The sequence below is a fragment of the Pinus tabuliformis genome, chromosome 6 (assembly GCF_031772625.1).
Source record: "Pinus tabuliformis cultivar Carrire ecotype Pingquan chromosome 6, CPIR1, whole genome shotgun sequence".
NCBI classification, from domain to species: domain Eukaryota; kingdom Viridiplantae; phylum Streptophyta; class Pinopsida; order Pinales; family Pinaceae; genus Pinus; species Pinus tabuliformis.
This window is the reverse complement of record NC_142292.1, coordinates 1,489,973,668-1,489,992,105: the sequence shown is the minus strand read 5'-3', so window position 1 is coordinate 1,489,992,105 and position 18,438 is coordinate 1,489,973,668. Positions and strand designations below refer to the sequence as shown.

The following is an 18,438-nucleotide window of genomic DNA, read 5'->3' as shown; positions in this document are numbered from 1 at the left end:
GAGGCCCTTCAAGATTTGTTGCAGGAGCACTAGATTGTGTTGGGGGTCCTTAGGACCCAGTTTCAGGAGTTACAGGTGCGCCCCCCTCAAGCGGGGACTTTTTCAACCCACCTCGCAGAAAGATCCTCAGCAGCAGAGCAGATGTTACGTGCACTGATGGCAAACACAATAGTGTTTCCGGAAGGGGCCCTAGCAATATCGAATGAGGTCGATAGATTTTCGGTGAGCATGATGAAAGGCCTTGGCCTTAATTTGGCTACCCTTCCCCGTGAGACACTGTATCTGCTACAGGATGGGATAACGGAAGAGCTGCGCGCTAGGGAGAGTCGCGCAATCCAAGTCCTCAACGAGAAAAAGATAACATGGAACAACTCAGCTTGCAGTGTGACGAATTGGTATCGCGAAATCAACAATTGGTGCACGTGGTAGATGATGCTTGCCGACGCGTCCTAGAGCTAGCCATCCTAGTAGACCTACTAGTAGAGGTTCAGATCCACAGGTTAGCTACAGGAGTCCGCGAGGCTAGGGAAGAAAGGACCAAGGTTCAGCTGGAGTTGAATCTTGAGATCGTCGAGCTGCGGCTAAAGACACAACCATCCACTCCCCATGAAGTCAGAGAACAGCGCGTTAGCACTATTACAACGAAATTAGAGGAAATTGGAGGTGCAGCGCGAGACTGTACCAGCATGTTGGAGGAAGCACATGAGGTACTCATGACTCTGCAGGAGGACCCCAACATCCAGCGCTTAGAAACCGAAGCGCGAGAACTCTAGCAGCAATATGAAAGTGTCTGAGGCATTGTGCACACGGTAGTCCTCACCCAGAGGCCTGTAAGGATGTAGCAAGCTAAAGAACTAAAGGAACAGGTGGATATGGCGCACCACAAAGAGGCAGTTCTCAAAGCACGCGTCCAGTGGTAGATCGACGAGGCCTTCACTATCATGGAAAACATTGAAGGAAAGCTCACCCACATTCAAGGGATGCACACATTAATGTAGAGAAGCACCCTAGAATCAAAGGTCTCAAAACAACAGATTCAACAAATTCAGCAAGCAGCAGCTCAGTGTGTTGCTAACCTCAGCACGGTTCGAGAACAGTTGGAGGGACTCCACGCTAAGATCGCTGCGCCAACAAAGTGACTCGAGGGTGAGTCACGATGTTTGTGTTTGGGGCCTATTGGGCATGGAATCCCCCCAAGACATGTTCTAGGGCTCAAAACCCAAGTTTTGACTTAATCTTGTTGTAAAGAGTCCGCGAATTGTGGGTGCAGAGTGTGAAATGTATGATAGAGTCACAGGGTTGTTCACCCTAGTCTTGTAATGTAATGTTAGCCTACCCATGGTCCGCAGACCATGGGATTGTATAAATAGAGCGAGGCTCTAAGTGTAAAAGATAACTAACTAAGTAATAGATAGCGAAGTAGAAGCACAGAGCAAGAGTCTAAGTGTGTCTTGGGTTGTAGAGTAGGAGAAGGCTCTGCAACTGAGTGCGTAGAGGCCTAGTAGTCTGCAGCTAAGTGCGCAGACCCCTGCAGCTGAGTGCGTAGGGTGGAGTCGAGTCTGTATTCGAGGAAGGAATAATAAAGAGAAGTTTGATCTTAATTTTGTGTATCTATTCTTAGGTCAGTACATGTTTGATATAAATTGCAAATATACTATTTATTTACTCCACACACCTGTATGAATGATTTATATTGCTAAGTATACTTTAATGCATACAAGTAGGCTAAGTTAATCAACTAACAACGGAATAATAGTAAAGGCTTGGGTAATAACAGCATTTGGCCCCTGAGTAGGGCTGCATGAAGACAACATCTCAGGCTGCGAGGTACGAGTAAGTGCGCATAGTGATGGGCGTGCAGGATTGAATCGCAGACCCCTTGAACTCATCAGACATCTCTAGGGTGTGGAAACCTGGTTCTAGCACCCTCCCATACTACTTCAGGTGAGATCTCCATCCGCACTCCGCCGACTATCACCGAAAGGGCCAGTAGTACCGAGATTTGTTTGGCTAAATCACCTTTGAACTTGGGTTAGCCTCAACAAGCCAATAGAGACTGGGAGTGTGACAAAATACTATATAACAGATGCCCCCTAAAGCATGTGGGGAGAACAAGAAGTGATTTCTGAAGTGATTTACAAGAAAATGAAAGGACTTAGAGAACCACCATCAAGAGACCTACAAACCAAACATAATACAATATATCTTACATCTTTGATGTAAGTATGCATGACAATACCTCTCTGAGAAGGAATCTAACAATACATGGATCCACGACATGGACATAGCCATTCGAATAGAAAGGACCACATTTACAATAATGAATACTTAATAAATCCACGCAGCCTGGATTTATCAAATGAAACCCAGGGTTTTCATCTCTGTCGCGATCTAACCAAAGTACGAATCCCACCATGTGAATAGATGTGTTGGATTCAAACATGGTAGAAACCACCTGATTATCGGCTAATGATGTAAACCATTAACAGGCATGAGACAAACCACCAATGATGACGATGGCTCTCAAGGTACAACAACATAATCCATGAGTATGCAAAATGAAGCTGAAGTCGAACACTCACATAATCATTTGATCGAAGGCCAGTGATGTGAACCTATCATCAAATGCGAAGAACCTACCACCAAGGCATGCAAGCTCCAAGGTACTGAAAGGGAGTTCCTAGATCATCTTGCTGGATAATGAGCTGGAGTTGACAGGAAGTGATCCATCGAAGGAGGGTGATAATGTTTCCCACATCATCGACACAAAACATAGGATTTTTAAAAGTTGGCAAGAGTGATTCATGATTGATAAAGAAAAGTTCAAACATAATATAAGTGGTTTGAATTTGTAGATGGGGCTTCTTCTTGAAAATATCGATGACACGACTCTAGAATTTGGAAGCATTTGACTCAAAATAGGACTAGAGGTCATGGTGACAATAGGATATAATCAAATGACAGGCAAATGGATTTCCCAAACATGGTAAGCCAAGTGACAAAGTGAGGATGCCCCAAACTCGACACGAGATACAAATAAGTGTCATGTTCAAGAGAGACATACTTCCTTTCATACAAAATACATGATATATGTTTACTTCCATTTCCCCCCGCTATTTCTAGCGAGTACCTCTTTATTTTTAATCTCAATCTTGTAGAGGATACCGTATGCTTGTTGTATAAGTTCATCCTTTGGATGAATCCATCCTAGTATTTTTAATGAGCCATAGGAAGGAGTAGCTAGGTCTTTGTCATGGTGACAAGTCATTCATCGTTAAAGTTTTTGCAAGTCCGGCAGAGGGGTAACTTGACATAGTTTTCATGTTTAGTGAGTTTGAAAGAGAGACAAAAAGAAAACTCCAGATGTCCCTTTTCATATATAGTCTCTTAAGTCTGAAAAAGTAGAAAATAATACTCAAGAGAACCTCTTAGCCATCTTCGAATAAGGTATTCCTTTTTCATAACTAGTCTATCTCAGTCTGGAAAAGGGTTAAACTTATACTAAGTAGACATATTTTCATTTACTTTTATGAGTTCGAAAAGGCAAGTGATCAACAATCTTTTCATATTTTGAGAGTCTGAAAAGAGATAAAAGATGAATCCACCTGGAGGTACAAGTGGTATAAAAGGATAGCAACTAGTTCCAGTCATGATGGAATTGATCAAACCATGTAAAGGTTAAGAGGCTAGCTAATAAGACCACTCATCATAGATTTTACCCATCCAATAGTAAAACAACCAAGTAAAATTTTATGATCGTCCAAAGAGAAGGTGACAATGGAATGAAAACACCAAGGCTCATCTAGCAAAAATAGGCTGATAAAAACAACAATCACAAGAGGTAAAGTGGGAATGGTTTCATTTTTACACAAGCTTGAAACATAGGAAACTATGCTTGAGTATACGTGAAGATGGTTTCATTTTTCTTGAGGATACTTGAATATGGTTTCATTTTTTCACAAGCTTGAAACATGAGAAAAAACTATGCTTCGATTTGGTTTCATTTTTACACAAGCTTGAAATGTAGACAAACTATGCTTGAGATTAGTTTCATTTTTACAGAAGCTTGAAACAAAGAAAAAATATGCTTGAGATTAGTTTGCATGCCCCAAAAATAATGACTCGATTCAAGGTACATGCCCCCCAAGCTTCATTTCACTCTCCTAAGTAGACTACTGGTTACTAATAGGTGGATGGAATGAAGGTTCATTTACGAATTCAAGTGAAAGACTCGACTAGGAATTTACATGATCTACTCAAAGACTCAAATTGGAAGGGGATTTGTTTCATTTTTTAACGAGCTTGACACATGAAAAGAACCTTTCTCATGACACCTTGTTTCAGTTTTTAACGAGATTGACACAAGTGAAGGAACTCTACTCTGACACCTTGTTTCATTTTTAAGGAGCTTGACACAAGACAAGGACCTCTACTCTGACACTTTGTTTCATTTTTTAAGGAGCTGGACACAAGACAAGGAACTTTGTTCCAGAAACCTTGATTATTTTTTTAAGGAACTATGCTCCGACACCTTTTGTCATTTTTTAAGGAGCTTGACACAAGACAAGGAACTTTTCTTCAAAAACCTTGATTCATTTTTTAAGGAGCTTAACACAAGACAAGGAACTCTTCTTCGAAAACCTTGATTCATTTTTTAAGGATCTTGGCACAAGACAAGGAACTCTACTCTGAAAACCTTGATTCATTTTTTAAGGAGCTTGACACAAGACAAGGAACTCTACTCTAAACACCTTGATTCATTTTTTAAGGATCTTGACACAAGACAAGGAACTCTACTTTGAAAACCTAGATTCATTTTTTAAGGAGCTTAACTCGAGAAAAGGAACTCGTCTCTGAAAACCTTGATCATGGACCATAGAGGCCATGGCTTCCAAGAGGTTCTCATCATATGGGAAGGGATACCTATCAAGGGATCTAATGGAAATATCAAGCTCTAATGCTCGCAGTACATGATGCACTATATCACAAACTAGATCATCAGTGGATGCGGGCATGGAATAGGTGGCAACATAATTAACCTATGGCAGGGGTGATATCACTTGCATATAAGGACAAATTAGAAGAGATGGCTGATTGGGGGTAAAATTAGGACAAACGAGCGAAAGATGATAAATGGTCACCCTTCTTGCAAGAAACATATGACACAAAAGAGAAAAGAGATAAGATATCCCATGACATAAACATAGTCACGGCCTAGGAGTAAACTAAAATCCAAATGGCCTTGGACAACCATCACATCGATATAGATGATTTTCCCTCCCAATGTAATAGGCAACATAGGAAGGATTCCTAGAGGTTGACTAGTTCCTCTGTTAACATCCAAGAGATTCTGGGTAATGGGCACAAGCTGTGGAGAACCTAAATCTTGCCAAGTAGTTGAGGACATAATACTAACCTATGCGCCTTCATCTATGATTGTGCTAGGTACAGGTATATTATAAGCCTGTACTATGATCTGGAAGGGCAAATAAGGAGGAAGATGATATCTTGTAAGTCAACTCCAATCAAAGGAAGTGACCATACTACTTGGAGGGGGTGCCATGGGAATGGGAGAACTGCCCCTTTGTGTTATGGGAACGGGAGGATCACCCCCCTGTACCATGTGAATGGGAGGATTTTCCCCCAATTCATTGGAATTTGAAGAAACAAGAAGAACCTAAGATGTATAAGGTTCACCCTTTATGGGAAAGGTACAATCAACTGAAGGTGAAATCGAGTCAACTATTTTCTCAACCAATGGTTGGTCAGGAATGGGCTCATGGGATTCACATTCAGAGAGAATGGTATTGAATAGAGATAATTTTTTATCAACCACTTGATCAATAGTGGAGGATTGGGGGAAAGCTTTCAATAACCAGTCGAAAGACAATGTTGAGAAGTTCTAAGGTCGTCCAACACTTTTGAGGCTTCATACACATAAGGACAAAGGTAAATAGGATGATTTCCTTCACATAACCTACAGGGAAATTTTAATTTACCCTTTTTCCCATGGACCTCACTATCACTAGTTGAGGGTTTGTCACCAACATGAACTTTAGAGGCTGAGGACGAAGGTTGATGTGAGCCTGTAGACCACTCTTCTAATATCTTGGGAATACCAAGACAATCTCTAAGAAGATGGTAACCCTTACATAACCTGCAATGAAATTTCACTTTGCAAGGTTGATTGGAAGGTTTCTCCATATTATTTTCATCGGTAGAAACAACTACTTGGTTGCCCCCTTGATTATTTTTCTTCTTCTTCTTCATCCTCTTTGTATTCTTCTTAGCTCCCTGGTTACTAGAATCAATACTTTCACCTGGTGAAGAGGGAGAAAGGGGTGAAGAAACAATAGGTGAAGAAAGAAAGGGGTCAAATTTAAGATCAACATGAGGTTGATGTTGTTCAGGTGGAGGAGAACTCAGTTGAGAAGTAGTTTGGATATTTGGAACCATAGGGGTTGAAAACAACCAATTTGGAAAATCAATGGTAAATTCAGGAAGGGACAACGTTGCCATATAAGGAGCACCAACATTCCCAAAAGAAGGAAAAGGACCAGGATTCCCGTGATAGGGGTTTCCTTGATTGATAGACTTAGGAACTATTGCCATTAGTCTCAACCTAAGATATACTAAGGAGTTTTTCCACGTGGATGATATTGTTCCACGGTCAGTTAATTTATTTTACAAATTAAAGACAAAAATAAAAACAAATAGGGGTAACTAGGAAAAAGAATTTACCAAACCAACGTGAACTGGAATATACACCTTGGTGACCAAGGACTTAATGTACGGCAACCAATCTCCACAAACGCTATGTTCAGTGTATCATAGTATACAAGGCGGCAAACTCAGTTACCTATGGATGGATAGAAACCTATAGGGGACTCCCAAAATATACTTGATGGTACGTGGGATTGTAGTCCATAGTAGTGATGTCTAATGCGTAACCATTCAATGAGAGCATTCCCGTATACTTTTCATGCGTGGAGAGCCATCCTATATACTCGATGTATGCGGAGAACGATCCTATACACTTCTGTACGTGGAACAATATTTCACCCCCGGTATGAAATTCTGGAAAGCAACGATGACTCCTACATTTAATGATGCAGGAACATGTCTCTAGCCTATACCTCTAATGTTTTTGTTAATGTTCCAAATGCTCCTTAGGTTAATTAAGATAAATTTAAAATTTGATCATTAACAGAAAACAAGTCACATACATCATATGAAAGATCAAAATAACAGTATCAAGCACAAGGCTCTCAGTATCTACTTCTATCTTCCACAAAAATTTGAATGCTAATGAGCCTTTAGGCTTTTTTATTTATACAAAAAGTATTTGAGGGCGTCTCTTTTGAAAAGAGGAGTGATTCCCTCCAAAATCTCAAAATTGGTGGATCTGGTTCCCTTGGATCTTCACATGCACTTGAGTTCCTTGGTTGCTAGTGAATTCGAGTTGTTGGTGAGGAATCTTTGATTTCAAGCCTATTTGGAGAGTTAATGGAGTGGACAAGCCCCCCTATATTCTCTCTATATGTCTCTAATCAACCCCTGCATAGTAAATATCTCAAAAAATGCTTCTTTTGTCTGCATATTAATCACATTATGCCACGAAATACGAAAAACACACCCTTTAGTCTTCCTACTAAGCATATTATGGTTAAAAAATGAAAAATTAATGTGAGAAAATGAGAGTTTTAAGGGTTCGAGGATAGCACAATGGGCCTCAAAATATACCTATTGATGGGACATATAGTCATATTGCAGCACAATGCCCAAAACGGTTTAGGAAAAACAAGGAGCATCCATAAAAATCAACTTGGTGGGTTGGTTCTTCAAAAGATCACCAAATAATCTACAAGATAAATCACAACCAATAGATTCTGCTATTTAATTAAATATAATACCTCAAGAAAATCAACAAGAATAGGTAACTCAAACCCAAAAGATGGAAAAACCAATCCCACATGATTCAGGTCAAGAAACTCGAGGTAATTTAGGCTCTTAGACAATGGTGACTTGGGCATGTTGGGTTGAAAAATCTAATTCTCTAGAACAAGAAGAATCACTAGCTCATGATATTTCAAGCTTAGAAAAACCAACAAGGTCTCCATTTATTTTAAAATAATAGTGGACAAAAGAAGTGAAAAAGAAGAAGAAATCCTTTGTATTACCTCTACGAATGGTAACAAGAAGTCAGAACCAAAATCATGTATTGTTTTTGTGTCTAACGATGTAACCAATTTGTGCAAATATACTCATGTAAGAAATATTGGAATATAGTTGTTTTGAGAATCTAACAAATTAAGCCAATGACTTTCTTTAAGGGCGTTTTGAGAGCCACTTATCTAAACTGATCTAAAACTATGACTTTCCTTAAGGGCATTTTGAGAGCCACTTATCTAAACTGATCTAAAACTAGTTACTTCTAATTTCTGACAATCTAGCTATTATCTTTCTTTTTTCTATTGTATGTAACTTGAGTCATATACACATGAAGACTACAATTTTTTCTTAATTAAAATCTCCCATTTCTAATAGTAATAAAAAATAAATGATAAAATATTTCTTATAATTTTATTTTATTTAAACTAAAATTAATTATAACATAGTTTTTAATTAAGTCAAGTCTCACGAACACAACTAATTGAGGATGGGCCTTGTCAGCAAGGTGACCCAGGATCAAACCTCACAGAGGTGGTTGTGCCCTTTGCTATGGGGAGGAGACATGCTAAAAACATCCAACCAACTAAGGGATGGTGTTGCCTAGGCCGAGTGTGATCCCGAGTGAATTTGATGGCGCCTAAGTCACGACTCCTCAAGCCACAAATCAAGCCTAGAGGATCTGTTGTAGCTCTGATACCAATTGTTGTAGATCTGATCCAAAAATATATGAGAATATAAATAAACCCAAGAATAACAAGATTGAAATAGAAATGCTTCTCTTTATTGATCAAACCCTTAAGGTAGGGCAACACCATACATTCACTCCTTAAGGAAGGAGAACACTCCACAAGCCATATGCTTCTTCATACAAGAATACTTCTCTTCATCTCTCCATGTGGAGTCTCTAGCCTCTATATAGGCCTCATACATACAATACCATGCATCATTACCATGGTTTCCTCATACCATCAACTAATACCATGGGCCCATTACATTATCATTAACTACTTGTGGTCCCTTACATGACATGGGTTAACCACCTTATTTATTACTATGGCCCATCCCATTATTACATTATTACCTTGGGTACCTCCCTTGGTACCCCATATTATCTCCCCTAGATATATAACATTCCACCCCCCTAAGCATGTTTCGTCCCCGAAACATGGGAAGAACACAAATAATAAGATCTACTCAAAAGAGTAATCCACTGATACCATGCACGTGCATCTAGCCATCCAAGAGAAAGGTGAACCCTCGATCTCGCTGGTGCCTCGCTCGCTTGAGATGGAAGTTGACCGTGGCAGTTGTTCTGTGTTGATGTGCAGTGGGTGGATCTTCTCTCCTCGCGATCCGTCATGTGACGACTTGGTTTCCATCTTGATGGCTGTCTCGCTGGGTGATGTGGGTGATGATATGTTGAAGTTTTAACCCACGATGGTTGTTTCTTTACTTCACCCTACTGTCGTGCCTGTTGTGGTGTCTTCTTTTTCAATATGATTTCAACCACTGAGCCCTCCTATGATGTATCATCACCTGTAACCTTTTCTTCTGCAGCCTCTGTTTGTGTTTGATTGTCGATCATCAAGGGCTCATCATCTGATATGTCAATCCCTTGAACATCTTCTGCTTCAGCCTCCATGTGCTCTACCTGTTTATGGATGGAAATATCCTGTAATGTAATTTTCTTCTTTTTATACCATAGATTCAGGAATTTCTTCTGCACATTAATATTGATAGTACCCACGGATTCTATCCAAGGATATCCCAAAACAACATCCATATTATCCATCTCTGAAGCATAAAAATCACCATGCAACACATATTTATCCAAAGAAAGCTTCAAATCCTTATAAATTTGAACATCCTTATCATCAACCTGTATATGTTCAATTTGTTTTGCTGGGACTTGCAATTTTTTTGCCAAATTAACACTGATAAAATTATGTTTGCAACTAGGATTGATAGAAACAATGATCTTCTCTTTCTGAATCAATCCATGAATCTGCAATAAGGATATACTAGTAGGAAATAACCCTTTAGGTTCCATGGTTTCCTTCTTTTCTGTAAAAATAAAATCTTTGCTAAGCAATGTGACCTGATGAGCTACCTGGCAAGCCTCCTTCCACGTGGGAGGGTGGTGAAGTAGAACTTGAGCTTTTATGGCTTCTTTAAGACCTCTGATAAAACATTCCTTGAAGAATGTATCTGTGAGACCCTTAGTGCGGAAGGCTAAGGCTTCAAAAGCAGTAATATATTCCTCCACTGTACCAGTCTGTCGGAGCTTAGTGAGACGACCCAAAAAAGAGTCTTCCTGTTCAAAGCGATCTAGGCCCGCCATCACAAAAATATTGGCGAAAAATTGAAATGGTCACAGATCCGTCAATATTGCTCAGAATCCCTATTATAACCTATTTTTAGAAATGGAACAACCATTCTGCATCTGCCCATGTGATAGAAATCCTGATTCAGACACTAGAATTTCAGATCTGCGCTGCTACTCTCCCGGCGTCACCCAAAATTTCTGCAAAAAGAGCTGATTTTAAATCAGCGATATCTCCCTCATCCGGACTCCGATTCGACTGATTTTTTTTTTGAAATCATGTGTTTTTTCACAAAGATTCCAGATCTACAATTAGATCTTGCAGATCTTGCACCAGGAATTCTAGATCTGCGCCGCAAAACTCGCTGCCCTGAAAATTGTCTGCAACCCCACTGATTTTTAGATCAGCGATATCTCCTTCATCCAGACTCCGATTCAACTGATTTTTTTTTTGAATTTGGGTATTTTTTCACAAGGAATACAGATCTGCAATTAGATTCTATAGATCTTGCACCAAAACGTACATATCTGACCTGCAACTCGCCAAATCCTCAAAATGTCAATGCCGCCAAAAGTCATGCGAAAAGTATATCCAGGTACAGGAATCCTTCACAACTACTCCGATCTGGTGGATCTGAGAGATCTGAATGGTGGAACAACTGCTGCTGCTGAGCTGATGGAGCTGCGGGACTGATGTCTGCTGCTGTTGCACTTGCTGATCTGGAATAGATGATGTCTGATCCCCGATAGAAAGGGAACTATGGTCTTGAGGAGTGTCAGGTGCTACAGATCGCAATATACATAAGGGTCTGACAGTAGTACTTGGCCCAATGTTTCAGGGCTCTAACTAAGGAGGGTCGACCGTACCCTTAGCCGTACAACCCGACTACCCTATCGTACGGGCGAGTAATCTCTCCGAGTGCTGTTCTCGGTGTACTGTAGCCACAAGACGGCCGAAGGTTTATCTATGGCGAGGTTTCAAGGGAGCTAGGGGGCTTCCTATATACCCAGAGGGTACGTGGAAGACAGTCCGTGCGCGGTTCTGTCTAATGCGCTACTACTCGAAGGGGTACCCACAGGGGTTACAAGGGAGTCCAACAGACGTGACCACCTCTTGTATTTCATGCGTGCATGCCTCCCCAAATCCGCAGGTTTATGCGCTTAATGACAGATCCCGTGGTTTAAAGACGCCGGAAAACGTCTCTAGCCAAAAAAAAATTTTGCTAAAAATTGGAGATCCCACCGAGCCCTGGAAAGTGCTCTGATACCACTTGTTATAGCTCTGATACCAATTGTTGTAGCTTTGATACCAATTGTTGTAGATCTGATCCAAAAATATATGAGAATATAAATAAACCCAAGAATAACAAGATTGAAATAGAAATGCTTCTCTTTATTGATCAAACCCTTAAGGTAGGGCAACACCATACATTCACTCCTTAAGGAAGGAGAACACTCCACAAGCCATATGCTTGTTCATACAAGAATACTTCTCTTCATTTCTCCATGTGGAGTCTCTAGCCTCTATATAGGCCTCATACATACAATACCATGCATCATTACCATGGTTTCCTCATATCATCAACTAATACCATGGGCCCATTACATTATTATTAACTACTTGTGGTCCCTTACATGACATGGGTTAACCACCTTATTTATTACTATGACCCATCCCATTATTACATTATTACCTTGGGTACCTCCCTTGGTACCCCATATTATCCCCCCTAGGTATATAACAGGATCATAGACAACTTGAAAAACAAAAAAATTTAATTTTTAATTAAAAAATAAAAACTAAATAAATCACAAGTTCTACACTAATCAAATTCCACATTTTTTTGTTAACTACAATCAAATCTTGTTTCTTATCATTGCTTCTAATTGTAAACATTCGAAATTAAATGAGTTGTGCCCCTACATAATAATGCACGTTTGACGATTTCAGAATTAGACACTACTCATAAATTTGCTCCTTGACCAATTTGTGTAACTTGGCATGAGAACCTAAGATTTTTCAGCGTTAAATTTGTAACAAGCTTGTGGGCCTCATTAATTGCTACCAGTGATGTCCCATTCATAACATTCTCACTTCAACTATCATGATTTTACCTCTGAGAAGAGATGACTCTTTCAGTTCAATGATTCTTCTACTACCTGATCAAGAATGACACTTGAGAAATCATCATAGGTTGTATTCTCATGGCCTTTGGAGTTGCTACCATTACACTACATGGCAAGGATCATTTTAAATGTTGAAAACCCAATAGGTTGAGCGAAATTCAAGTTGAATTAATCCATGTACATTAATGATTTTCTTTCATAAAGTACACATGAAGATAGATTAGTTGTGCACACATGAATTCATAATTCATAGATTAGTTGTGCACGCATGGTAGGGTGCATTTTAAATGTTAAAAACCCAGAAAGTTGAGCGAAATTCAAGTTGAATTAACCCATGTACATTAATTCTTTCCTTTCATAAAGTACACATGAAGATAGATTAGTTGTGCACACATGAATTCATAATGCATAAAAATTGACATGGGATCCATTCAACAATTCATCATTTTCAATAATTTTCTTTTTCAATTGAAGAAATCATATTAGGAGTAGTTCTTAGGCATATGTAGTATTGTTTCAAATTGGACCACAAGACCTATGGATACCAAATCTCCCCATCTAACCATTGAACCACATCCTCAAGACTATGTATAATAAACTATAAAGCTCAGTGAGAAGTTTAAATTCATATGAAAGTAAAGTTCAAATTAAAGAGAAGTGGAAGGAAAATTACGAGCCTAGATCAATCTTAACTTTGGATCTATAAAGCGCTGAGAGGGATAAAATCTCTTGAGGTGCAAACTTTAGAGCGCAAAACTTGAGGAAAGGTTTCCACCTCAAGAGATTTGATCCCTCTCAACGCCTGATAGATCTAGAGTTAAGATGGATCTAGGTTGGCTTCAGTTGTGTGCGATCAAAGATATCATTAATTTTATCAATAATATGTAAATACATTTAATATTAATATAATCATTTTAAATATGCTAAATATGTCTGAGATTATTTTAATTTTAAATTTTCTTAGTTACCTCAATTTTTTGAGATGATAAATATTGTTAATAAATTTAATGATGAAAAATGATGAAATAAAAAATTTGAATGCAAAGTGACAATGTAATAGTGTTGAATGATAGAAAATGTGAATAATAAGAATGTAGTCAATTACAAATAGTCTTTATTGTGATCAATATCAAACTATTTTCTTCTACTATTCTTATTGTCACCCTTATTAGTTTTGTCATCTCTTCATAATGATTATATGAAAAGGACAGTTGAAATTGTAAACCATTTAAATATTTACCTCGAGTTGTTGTAGTAAACATCATACCTTGTCTCTCTTTCTCTCCAATATTAATAAGTTGAATTACTATAACACAAAAATCAATGTACATTGCCAATAATTTTTTGTGCTTACATTGAATTAATGCACATTGTTAATCAAATCACTTTAAAATTAATGTAACATCATACATCCAATTACATCAAATCAGAAATAAACATCTACACTGAAATCAATGCATCTAATGCAAGCAATCAAATAATATTAGAAAACAACTTCTACACTGAAATCAATGCATCTAATGCAAATAATCAAATAAGATTAGAAAAAATCTACACTGAAATCAACACATCTAGTGCAAGTAAGCTTATAGGATTAGAAGAAAAAAAACCTACACTCAAATAAATGCATTTAGTGCAAGCAATCAAATACGATTAGAAATCACCATCTACCCTAAAAACAATGCATTTAGTGAAAGCAATAACATAGGATTAGAATTCGTTTACATTGAAATCAATGCATCTAGTGCAAGCAATCAAGTATAATTAGAAATCAACATCTACATTGAAATCAATGCATCTAGTGAAACAATCAAATAGGATTACAAATCACCGTCTACACTAAAATATATGCATTTAGTGCAAGCAATCAAATAATATTAGAAATCGTCTACATTTAAATCAATTCATCTAGTGAAAGCAATCAAATATCATTAGAAATCAACATCTACACTTAAATCAATGCATATAGTGCAAGCAATCAAATAGGATTAGAAATATTCATCTACACTGAAATCAATGCATCTAGTGCAAGAAATATTATTCTCTCTCCTCCCTCCATATATATCTATATATCCCTCCATCTCTCCTTCTTTATCTCTCTATCTCATCACCCCAAACACACACGCTCGCTCACTCCATATTTATCAATCTCTATGTCCCTCCCTCTTTTCATCTCTCTCTTCTTCCCTCTCTTCACCTTCCATCAATATCTTTGTTGGGTCCCTATAATACTAGTGATTACCCCATTACTATTGTAGTTTTATCCCTTATTAATATTGTTGTGCCCCTATTGCCCCCATATTGTTATTAATGTGCCCCGAAGAATCCCTATATTGTTATTTTTGTCGCTTTATATTATTATTGTTAGGTCGGCTAGGTTATGTTGTGACTCCTTAGACTCCTATATATAGAAAGGAGGTTTTGTCATTTGAATCATCCAAGAATTGCTCATTTATGTAATGTAAAGGAGGTTTCCCCCTCGAAGAGGCCGAATTCTAAGGCGTGGATCTCTTTTTTCTATCTTTTTGTGAGCTGGTTTCATAACATTTGGTATTAGAGCTTTGGATTCTAGGGTTTCGCTGCTTCAAACAGGTCATCGTGGCATTTTCGCTATAACTTTTTTTCTATGACGTGTCAGAAGCTTAAAAAAAACCAATTTGAGAAGAAATCGTACTGAATCTTGGGTCCGAATTTCAGAGCTTTTTCCACTATATTTGCGGAGATATGATCTGAGGAAGTTGGTTGCAGACTCTTAGAATTACATTCCAAACAGGTGATCTGGGGAAAATCGTCATAACTTTCTCTCTGAGAATCGGATTGAAATTTCGTAAGAAGGTACAGAAAGAGGATGGACTGTAGTTTCTTGTATATCTTTTTCATATCCAAAGGTTGAAACACTGACTCGTGGCACATCGTACAAGTTCGCTCTACTGAACTAGTCTATAATCAGGTCATCTGGGGAGATTGTGCATAACTCTTCCTTGGAGAATCCAACTTGGATCAGACTGGTGGCATTGGAAAGAGGACACAGAGTGCTATTACAGGTCACAATTTTAGAACTGGATGATTCGAAATTGCAGAGATACATCAGATTCAATATCAAGCTTCTATAAAGTGAAAAAAGGTATGTAGTTTTTTTTAAATTTTTGCATAAGCTTGGTTTGAAAAATTAGTTTGAATCGGTAATTGATGCCCCAAGGAAAGAAAATGCAAACACCTAGTAAGTAGCCTAAAAGCTCTAGCATGACTTATGAAAAAGAGAAAGAAATGCAACATGATATATCAAAATTACAAGACCAAGTGCAACAAGTGTCACTTTCACAAAAAGCAACAGAATCTAAGATGGATGGTTTAAGGAAAGATGTAGAAGCTAAGATGGATGGCTTAAAGAAAGGTGTAGAAGCTAAGATGGATTGTTTAAAGAAAGGTGTAGAAACTAAGATGGATGGCATGGAAGCTAAGATGAATGGCATGGACGCTAAAATTGATGGCATGGATGATAAGATGGAAGAATTGAAGATAAATATGAATAAGTTGCTACAAGAAATGGTCACTGATGGTGAAAGGGTAGTAAAGGAAACTCATGATGAGAACAAAAGAAATGTTAATCATGATTCCATAGACTCTAATGTTGGATCAAAGACCCACCATATTCCAAAAATCGATATGAGGAAGTTTGATGGCAAGGATCCCGCAACATGGATATTACAAATGGAGCAATTTTTTGATCTCAATAATGTGCAAAACACACAAAAGGTACGTATTGCAACTTTATATTTGGAACCAAATCAGTTTGTATGTATCAATGGCTTTTCTCTCGTAAACAAATTATCACTTGAGCAATTTTTACGAAAGAATTGACAACACATTATGAGGATACAAAAAGCAACATTTTTTTAGCCAACTGATAAGTCTCAAACAAAAGGGTTCAATAATGGAGTACATTGAGGAGTTCCAAGAATTGAACATAAGGGTAAAAAATATTCCAGAGGAGTATAGGATTGATGTGTTCATAGGGACTTTAAAGGATAATATCCAACATGATGTTCGCCTTTGGGAACCTGATTCATTAGAGAAGGCATTCAGGTTAGCAAGAAAAATGGAAAGCAAAATTATGACAACCAGGAAGCATACCACTCACAACTATAAAGATGGAAGTGTTGTTTCCCCTAGTCTTCCACAACCTATAAGGTTGACACCATAACAATTGGAAGAAAAAAGAGTAAAAGGGCTTTGTTACAGTTGTGATAGCAAATACACTAAAGGTCATAAGTGTGTTGAGAAGAAATTATTCTACATAGATTATGAAGAGGAAGAATAAAAGGAGCAAGAAAGGTCAAAAGAAGAGGATATACTCCAAGAACAAAGCCTAGATAAAGAAGAAATGAATCCGACCATATCTTGTAATGCATTGGCAGGAATTACCACTCCTTAAACCATCAAGATAGAAGGACAAATCAAGAAGAAAAAGGTAATAGTGTTGATTGATTCAAGAAGTACCCACAATTTTATTCATTGTAAGGTAGCAAAAGAATTGAATTTCTTCTTATATCCAGCACCAGAGTGTCAAGTGATGGTTGCAAATGGAGGAACAATAAATTTCTCTGGAAAGTGCCATAATATCAAGCTATCCATGGGAGAATATGTATTGACTAGCCCAATGCTTTCCATTCCAATGGGAGGTGCTGATGTTGTACTAGGAGTCCAATGGCTACAATCCTTGGGTACAATAGCTTTTAATTTTCAAGAACTTTTCATGAAATTTTCTGTGGAAGGAAAGGAAGTTGAATTAAGGGGTATTGCAGGGAAATCGGGAAAGATAATTAGCTCTAACGGTATGACAAATCTTCTAAAAAAGGAACAAAGAGGTGTAATTGCACAATTATGTTCGCTAGATGTTTCCACATTGGAATCATGTATTTCTCCAGATCTCCAAAAAGTCTTGGACAATCATTCCAAGGTATTTGAGACTCCCAAAGGTCTCCCACGTATTCGTGATCATGATCATGCTATTCAGCTGATTCCAGGAAGTGTTCCTCCAAACATCAGGCCGTACAGATATCCCTATGCCCGAAAGAGTGAAACTGAACATATGGTTGCAGAAATGCTAGAGGCTGGTATAATTCAACTGAGTCAAAGTTCTTTCTCTGCTCCAGTAGTATTGGTGCACAATAAGGATGGATAATGGTGCATGTGTCCAGATTATAGGGAGCTCAACAAGCTCACTATTAAAGATAAGTTTCCCATTCCAATCATTGATGAATTAATGGATGAATTGCATGGATCAATTTATTTCACCAAGTTGGATCTTTGTTCAGGATATCATCAAATCAGAATGAAGACTGAAGACATTCCGAAACAACATTTAGAACTCATGAGGGTCATTATGAATTTTTGGTCATGCCTTTTGGCCTTACCAATGCACCTTCAACATTTCAAGCTTTGATGAATTCCATTTTCAAACCATTCCTTAGAAAATTTGTGTTAGTATTTTTTGATGATATCTATAGCAAGTCTTGGAAGGATCATGTTGAAAATGTTGACAGGGTGCTACAATTATTGGAGGAGAAACAATTATATGCAAAAAGATCCAAATGTTTCTTTGGAGTACAAGTGGAATATCTGGGTCATATTGTATCTCATGAAGGAGTTAAGGTAGACCCTAGAAAAATTAAAGCCATTAAGGAATGGAAAATCCCCACGTCCATAAAGAATCTGCGAGGATTTCTCGGGTTGATAGGGTATTATCGCAAGTTTGTTAAGAATTATGCGAGAATAGCAACACCTCTAACAACATTATTGAAGAAAGATGCATT

At 38.1% G+C, this 18,438-nt stretch overlaps 1 pseudogene; it reads left to right on the top strand.

The window, feature by feature from the left end:
* Positions 1-362: 362 nt before the first annotated feature.
* LOC149264287 (chloride channel protein CLC-c-like) overlaps positions 363-18,438 on the top strand; it is a 33,144-nt pseudogene continuing 15,068 nt past the window's right edge.